The sequence below is a fragment of the Agelaius phoeniceus genome, chromosome 2, assembly GCF_051311805.1.
Source record: "Agelaius phoeniceus isolate bAgePho1 chromosome 2, bAgePho1.hap1, whole genome shotgun sequence".
Lineage (NCBI taxonomy): Eukaryota > Metazoa > Chordata > Aves > Passeriformes > Icteridae > Agelaius > Agelaius phoeniceus.
This window is the reverse complement of record NC_135266.1, coordinates 87,870,489-87,879,671: the sequence shown is the minus strand read 5'-3', so window position 1 is coordinate 87,879,671 and position 9,183 is coordinate 87,870,489.

The following is a 9,183-nucleotide window of genomic DNA, read 5'->3' as shown; positions in this document are numbered from 1 at the left end:
AAGTCCAGTTTTATGTACTGGATCCTTCCCAGGATCTATGAGTATTTTGGACCAGCCTCTCTTTTCAAATCTCCTTTGAAAAAGTCTTTGTCCTTTTTTTTTTAAAGAGATGTGTTATGAGATTGATCCTATCACAGACCGCTGTGTACTCCCTGATGGTGCCAAGAATTATTTTTTTGTTTCCTCTCTCTAAATGCACCTCTGTGTTTCTATAAAATGAGCTATTGTAATTCACACAACTCAGGTTTATTTAGCACACTCTTAGACATGAGTGCTGTCAGGTTTGTTTATTGTTTTATGTCCTTCCAGGCCTTTCGTAGAAAGGCACAAAGAGCCTCTCTTTCAGCATGCACACCTCTTGTATCAGCAAAGCACTGAGTAACACTGTTGTCCTTCCTCTCCACAATCACTTGTTAAATAAAACTTATATCTTCCTTTTGTTTCTGAAAAACTGGTTTTGCCTCCATAGATGAAGAAGGCCCAGACAAGCTGACACATTTCTATAACATGTTCAACACTGAAATACATTAGTTTGCATGGCATTTCTCAAGTTTGGGTCAGCAGAGACTCAACAAGAAGTCATTTGTAAAGAAAAAGTTTTTTATATAATCTTTTGAAATTTTTCCTGCTAGTCAAGGCTTCACTCTGTTTGAGTAAAGCTTCAGAGGAATTTCAGTAATCACTTCAGCTGTGCAAATCTTTTGAGTGTTGCTCTTTCTTGAAAGAGGGAGTGCTGAGATAAAATAAAGATATATTTTTCAAGGGATCTACAGGTCCTTTCCCAAAGCCTACAGCAAGATTTGTGCAGATCCTTGAACTAAAATAGAAACACACTCCTCATCCCGTGCACAAGTCCTCCCATCACTTGCAGTAGTGACCTTTGGAAAGTGGATTTGAGGAAGGATGGTTTAGAGGGTTTGGCAGCACATCTCTGCTGACCTTTACTGAGATGCTGCTTGCTGTTGAGCTGTCATCACTGTGCATGTTCCTGCTCTTGGTGTACATAGCTGCCCTGGGAGATGCTCGTGCTTAAATCTCTCCTCCACCGCTCGTGTCAAAGTGGAGTTGTGCTCTTGCACAATAAGGACACGCACAAGCCAAATACCAGAGCTCAGCTGACAAGCTGTGACTTCCTAACCACCCACTTGAATATATATAACTGTTTGTCTAAGGGCTTTCATTTAGTTTTTGACCCCCTGTGCTAGTGATAGTGTTCATACACTTTGTGTGCGTGAGTGTCTGATGTCAATTGGCCCACTCTGATAAATGAAGTGTAGAACATAAGTAAGAAGAAAGTTTAGATCCCGTTAATTTCTTTCTTATCTCTGAAGGATAATAAACTATTGTCTCATAAATCAGTCACTATGAAAACTCATCATATCATTTTGCTATTGTGCAATAATATTGCTGCTGATGTGGCAAGGGGACACAGTCTGAGGGCTTGAGCCAGTCAGTCCTAAGTAGAATTCATTCTACAACATTTAAAACTGGGTAAAAACTGTCCAGAGTAAGGAAAAAATGTCCAAAGTTCAGATATTGGGAAAAACTTTGGTGACATTAAAATTAGAACTTATTGATGCTGGAATTTTACCACTGCATTTGGTTTTGAGCTTATTAGAAAAATATATGTCAGGTTGCCAGCACGTAGTGTAAATATGATATGCCATCAGATGTAGAAATGAGGTGAAATAAGGGTTATATTTCTTCTTGAACGATGCTGAAGTGCTCTTTCCAGAAATGACTGGAGTTTGTAACCCAAGAGGCACCATGCACCTGAAACTGTGGTCACCCCTTTTCTGATGAGACTGATCTATTTCATCCCTGCTGCTTTTCAAGAGGTCTATTTAGCATAATGTTGTGATGGACAGAGAGGGATGTAGTTTACTGTATTAATCCCTGATCTGGCATTTTGGTGAATGGGTCAGGGTGATAATTCCTTTTCCATACACACAGGAAGAAATCTTTGCCTTCTCCAAACACTAATTCTATGAATTGCTATGACTTTCATGTATTGCACTCATTTATCCATTCAACTTCATTGTAACAATATGTTAGAACTTGATCTTCAATAGATTTTTAAATTCATTCTACCTTAAAATTCAAATAAAATTGCTTTCATTCCACTAGTAATTAAATACTGTCTGTCAAAGCCAGACCAGAACTATTTTCACTCTTAGAAATCTTCATTTTGACAGAGGGCATACATGGAATTTCTCTCCTGGTGCAGCTTGAAGAAGCCAACTCATTTATAGTCACATAAGGTTCTGGAGAGTGTGTAATCTTCAGTTCTACATTATCATCCTGTCCTCAAACCTTCCACCTACTCAGTGCTAATCATCTTCTTGCTTAAACATCTGGTCTCTAGACAACCAGAAATTGCACTGAAATATAAACTGTGAGGTTGCTCTTCAACCTCTCACATTATCACTCAATAACAGATATCAGAGAGACTTTACCTTGTATAAATATTGTATGCATTGCAATGCCTTTGTAAATCTTTGTCCTGGGCTAGAAAGTAGGAGATACCCAGCTGCAAGATCAAAACTGTAAATATTTGAGACTAAATTGCACAAGATGTGCTTTCTATTTGAACTGTAATGGTGGGATTTGGTAGATTAAATATAAACATATTTGATGGTGATGTTTGTCACTGAGCTCACTTTTTTGCTGTTGGAGAGAAAGAGACACTTTTAGAGATGGATTTTAGAGGACTCTGACATGGTAATTGATCCTTATTCCATACAATATTATAGAGATACAGACTGGGAAGGTCTGGAAGAGGTTACCTGAGCCCCCATTCAGTCTCCTAGGGTGAACCAGGCACTCCTGGACCTTCCTTTGAAAAAATTTATTACTAATGAAAGGTGCTGTGTTGACTTCAGCAGAAAAGACATGCACAGACATCTTAAGCCCTCAATAACTGATGATTCTTTGTATCTAACACTTCAGCTTCTGAAAAGTTATGTACCTACCTGCTTTAAGTTGTTCTACTATTGGCCACGGAGAGAGAAAAGAATCTCTGGAGAACATAGTTTCTGCCCCAAAGTAGGTACAATAATTTCTTAGTGATGTGACTCCACTGCAGGTACCTCAGTCTCTCTGTTGGACATAGACCAACACCTCAAATTATCTGCCCAGCTTTAAGCATGATGGAGTGAGATGGGATTCATCTGACCATTATCTGGCCAGAACTCAGAGCCCATATCTGAAAAAAGATCTTCATAAGATGACCCTGAAGGTGATCAGATTCCAGACTTAATTAGTTAAAACATTTATTTAAAAAAAGTTAAAAAAAAAAGAGGAAAAAGCAAGTATCCTTTACCAAAATAAAGATTTAAACATGTTTTGTGAAAAATGTGAGCCCATTGTAGCTTAGGTGGAAGAGATTATCTATATGTAAGGAAAAATACCTGCCAGTGACAAACTAAGATCAGATCTCCTTAAATGGTTAATTTGATTCAAAAGTGTCATAAAAATTTTTGCAAGGTAGAGAGCAAATGGGAAGAGCTGAATGACCAGAAGATCATCTGTCTTCTCTCCCACCTGCTATTATTATTTTTCCATCAGAGCCTGATGGATAAAGTGCATCTTAAAAATTCAGCACTGCACTCTAATGGAACCAGGAAGAGTTTTTCTGTCATTTGCTGTGTACACCAGGTTATTATCTTGACTCTCAGGATTGTAAATGCTGCTGCTGTCATATCACAGCTTTAATTGGCACTTTAAGGGACTACTTGGGTAAGCTGAATTCTGTGTTTGAAAGGCCCTTTTGAGTTCTGGTTATGTCACTAACTATACAAAGTCCATAAGAATGTAAATATTGTGGAAAGGAATAAGAGGACAACCATTGTGTAAATAAGGGAAATGCTTATGTGTCTAAAACAGAATTTCAGATGACTGATTGTTCAGCATTACATTATTATGCAATTTCTATATATCATTAACAGTCTCCCTTTGTAATCTGCATATTTTTCTAATATAAGAGTCCTTTGATGATAGTCCATTTTATTATGTTTGGTGATTTTTCTAATTACTAGAGTCAGTACATCATTATTTTTGCTGTTATTACACTCATTAATGATCTGGGAAGATTTTTTCCTTTTGGATGTTTTTTCCCGCACAACACAGCACATTGTTGTAATGGCAAGTATTTTGAAAACCAAACTAAATTTCCCAATAAATGTTTCCTGATAATTTCCCATTTTCTGCTGAAGACCAGACACAAGTTTGTAATCTCTCTTGGTGTCAGAATGCTGTCTACATGTTCTGGAAATGCTGAGACTGAACACATTCTCCAATAGTAGTGGTGCAGTGATTTATTCTGGATCCTTTTAAGACTGACTCTTGGTGCTTTGCATGTACTCAACCAGTTGTACTTGAGCTTAGGTGAATCTCCAGTCTTCTTCAAATCTCAAGCAATGCTTTAGAAGTAAATGAGATACTTCAAGTATCTCATTTACTTCTAAAGAGGACAGGAAGATATTCAGAGGGCTGGAACACCTCTGCTAGAAAGATAGGCTCAGAAAGCTCGAGTTTTTCAGCTTGAGACTGGAATACCAAAACTAGAATGCAATGAACCTGAATTCATTTAGGAAAATATCTGCTAGGAGTCAAATTTGAGAACAGACATTCCCAAGCACAGACAATAAGAGAAAAGAGCTTAAAAGAAACAATGAGTATGGGTTTTATATTGTTTCTAAGAAAACAAATCCAAATACAATGTTTGGATATCTCCTTTATGAAAGAAGCACAAGCTAAGTTTGGAAGCACAGATCCACTCTCAATTCAGTCTTTGAAATATGGATCAAAGTTGTCTGCACCACGGAGGCATCCGTCAGCTCTGCTCTTATGTTTCTTGAAGACATCTACTTTGTATCTCATTGGGACGACCGCAAAATTGTTTTCTGCTATAAATTTTGAGTGACTTTTTTTCCCCTGAAAAGGAAAGACATAAGTGGCATCTTACTAGCCAGCTAATAATTTCTGGGTCTGGCTAAGGCTGTGCTACTCTAAAGGGTGACTGCTTCTGTCTAGAATAGAGCTGGTGGAGCTGTGGTCGATAAAGATTAATCTTATCACACATATCGCTTGTTCAATTACCAAACTAGAAACTCTGCAGATAAGTTATATCAACTTGAAATGAAATTTTAAAGTCATTTTCTGTTGAGGTGGTCAAATAAAACAGATGGATTCAACTCTACAATTTGATTTATTTAGATCAGAAATCAGCAGAAACTAAGGTGAGGATTGTGTACCATTCCTGAAATGGAAGTTTAGGAGCAGCTCAATAGCAATGGTGGGGAAAAGGAATATCCCTAGAGTAAAGAACAGTGGTTCAAATGCCCCATTCCAAAGTTTTGGGTGTGTCCTCAGTGCTCTGTGCCATTCACTGTGCTGAGCTGGATGGAGGACACAGGCAGCATCACAATCTCTTCCCCATCAGTTGACCATGGTTAAGAGGTTCATGGGTTAAGTGACTCTGGAGTGCAAGTACTGCTCCAAGATTTAAATATTATTTGGGACAAAGAAACCTGTTTTTCCTTCATAAGCCTTCTTCAGAAAGCTTTTCTTCAGGATCATCCTTCTTCTCCTCCTGCTGTGCACAGCAATCTGGATTCATGCTTGGAGATGAGAGATGTGCATCAAGATGCTGTGCCATTCTGCCTTCCTGTGTCCTTCTTTGGCATGAGATCTGGATCCCTGTGACAGGCTGCTCCATGGCAGTAGCATCTCCATCAGTAACATCTGGAAAGCTGTCACATGAGTCATCATCAGTCATCAGTGATATCAGTACCTTCATGTTTGCTCCCTGTGGTTATTCATGCAGATTATCATGTTGAAATTTAGCAGGATGTACAGCCCAGGTGAAGCCACGATTTCAAGGCAACCTGATGCATTCTTTTAGAAAAAAAAATAAATAAGCTCTCCTCAGTCTTGTTAGAGCCATGTATCTATGCTTCTCAAGTCCACAAGCTGTGTGATCAAAGCTCCATTCTGCTTCCTCTTCTCCCAGCTGAGTGGCAGAATGCACAATGAGCTTTCCCTTGATTTTGCTGAATGACACATATGTGAAGCCACATAAGGGATTCTGGGATCATGTTGGCACATTGGGTTAAGTCAGTAGGACTGAGGCTGTAATTTCTCCTCATCTCTATGGTAACCTGTCACAAACTGATATTTTACCCACATGCAAGTGCTTAACAAAGAGCATATGCAATTCAATAGTACAGGAGGTTATGTTAAAAAACCTCCTATACAATAACCATGGTTGTTCCACTGTAAACTACACTCCACAGTTGGAGTTCAGGCTGATAAGCTTTTGAAGTCCTTTGAAACTGTTATTTTCTATCTCAGGTGAAATGGGCTAAAAATATCTGTTTCCCCTGGTTCTCATAACACCTTGTCAATGTCACACTGGAGGAAAGAGATGTCATCCAAAGGGACGTGGCCAGACTGGCAAGGTGGACTTTTGTGAGCCTTGTGAAGCCCAGCAAGGCCATGTGCAAGGTCCTGGACTCGGGCAAGGACAATTCCATAGCACAAACAGAGGCAAGGTGGAGAATGGATTGAGAGCAGCCCTGAGCAGAAGCATTTGATGGCACAGATGAACAGGAAACATGCCGTGAGCCAGGAATATGCACTCACAGCCCAGAAAGCCAAGTACCTCCTGGTCTGCATCCAAAGCAGTGTGGCCAGCAAGGCAAGGAAGGGGATTCTGCCCCTCTACTCTGGCCTTATGAGACCCCACCTGGAGAGCTGCATCCAGCTCTGGGGCTCCCAATGCAAGGATGTGGACATGCTGAAGCAAGTCCAGAGGAGGACAGGAAGATATTCAGAGGGCTGGAACACCTCTGCTAGAAAGATAGGCTCAGAAAGCTGGAGTTTTTCAGCCTCAAGGAGGGGAGGCTCTGGGGAGACCTTAGAGCTCCTTCCAGTGCCTAAGGGGGCTGCAAGAGAGTGGAGAGGGACTTTAGAGAAAGGTGTGGAGTGACAGGACAAGGGGCAATGATTTCATATTGGAAGAGGGAAGGTTTAGATTCGAAATTAGGAAGAAATTCTTTCCTGTGAAGGTGGTGAGGCACTGGCACGTGTCTCTCAGAGAAGCTGTGTCTGGTCCATCCCTGGAAATGATTAAGAACAGGTTGGATGAGGCTTTGAACAATCTGGTCTAGTGGAAGGTGTTGAAACTAGATTGTCTTTAGGGTGTCTTTCAACCAAAAGCATTCTATGATGCATTTCCGTGCCTTATCAACATGAGTGCATTCAGAGATCTTAAGCAAGTACAGTGTGTGTACAGGCACTGTTCTTCCCCCCTTCTGCATCAATAGTGTTCTATTGTCTGGTTAGAATTTGGAGTTTCCTTTGTGCTCCTTTATCTTTCTCAATGGGTTCTCAAATTTCCTGTCTGACTTGGCATTGGTGCCCTGACTGGACTCTTGCCACCCTCTGCCAACCAAAACCCCACACTGCCCTTTTTTGGTTATGCCATCAGTTAACCTTATCATAAAACACAACCTCTCCAACAAGCAGAATGTTTCTAACCCGGGATGTCAGGTAACTGCTAGTTATATATATTGGTTAGTCTTTAGGGTATTTGTTTCTCTGATGTTAATTATAGATTGCTGTTTATTTCTACTGGCCTGGCTAAAGCTGCCAGTTTTCAGAAACTGAAGGTCTGAAAACAGTACAAGCAATACAAACAATACAGGGAAATGAGAAATTGACTGTGACTCACAGCTTCTACTTTTAGTTTCCACCTACACTGCTACACTCAATTAACTCCTCCAAGGCTCAGAACTCTACAAGAGCCCAGTAGTGCCATAGGAGTGTGATGGTTTGGGCAACCTTAAAAGAAAGGGGCTGAGATATTCAGACCTGATAATTAATTTAAATACTGTAAATAAATGAAAAATGTTGATTAGTTGTTGATTTCTACTGTTACCTAGTGATGACAGCTACTTGCTCTCCTCTGGACCTCTGCCCTCCCAGCAATAAAATTCATGTGAACTATGATTCAAGCCAGAATTTAAGGGAAAAATTAAGAACAGAGATCCTTCTATCTCAGCAGTGAGATCCACCCGAACAGGGAGTGAGGACACAGGAGAAGGGAAGATATGCCAGAGGGAAGGACACTTAGTTTGCCCTGCAATCACTGCCAATAAATGGGTAGAGAAAAAGATGGTGACAACAGGAAAAAGAATAAACAAAATGTCCCGTGCCCTATGTCCACGTGCATGCCAGTCTGCACTGCCTGGAACTTTTCAAGTAGATGCTGAAGACTGAAAACCACCCCAGGAAAAGAGAGTCTCCACTTAAGATGATCTTTGCCTGCACTCCAGTCAATTTCTCATGCCCATTTGGGCATTTTCCACAACACCCCAATAGGGACAATCCTCCCACTGTGAGAAAAATGTAATATTCGGCTTGTTAAATTGACTATCACTTCTGAAGCTGATAATCGGGGAACTACTTACTTGTTAATCATCCCAGTCAGGGGCAGGCAGCTAAAGACTCTACTCGAGTTACATTGCTGAATCAGCCAAAAACCCCCTCCTCTGTGCTGCTCTATGTTGCCTTTTCAGCCCTCCCAGCCTATCTTCCTTCTCCATACACAGAGAACCAAGGGCTGAGGTCTGTGCCCAGGGGCTGCTTGAGCTTGTCCCATCTATCTCTGAGATTTGCTGGAGTGTAACCACAATATTGCAGAGAAAACAAAATCCTGTTGAGGTATGGGTCACTTTTCCCCAGTGGGAAGGAATGGACTGCACCTAACACAGTCCTTAGGCTGCAAAACTAGTTCCATCTTTACTTGATTCTTCATCCCCAGACACCAAATATAGTTTCCCTTGGAGCATTGCTATCCTGCAAGTACCACAGCTTTCTCCAGCACCCTAAAGGGAAATGGGGCTGTACATGGATGCTCCAAATGGAGTCACCTTTTGCAGTTTCTCTGTGTCCTTGGACGCATTCATTCAGGTCCTCCCTGTCTGTGAGAGGAACCAGGTCATGCTCCTCCCCAACCATTTTTTGGTTGTGTTTGACCGGAAGCTTTTCAAACATGCTTTGATACACAGGACAGTCCTGATTCCTGCAGTCAGTGGGACTGTATTATGGACAGGGTCTCACTTGAAGGACGTAACAAAAAATTCCTTTTTCTCTACCCAGGTTCAAAGAGCACACTCA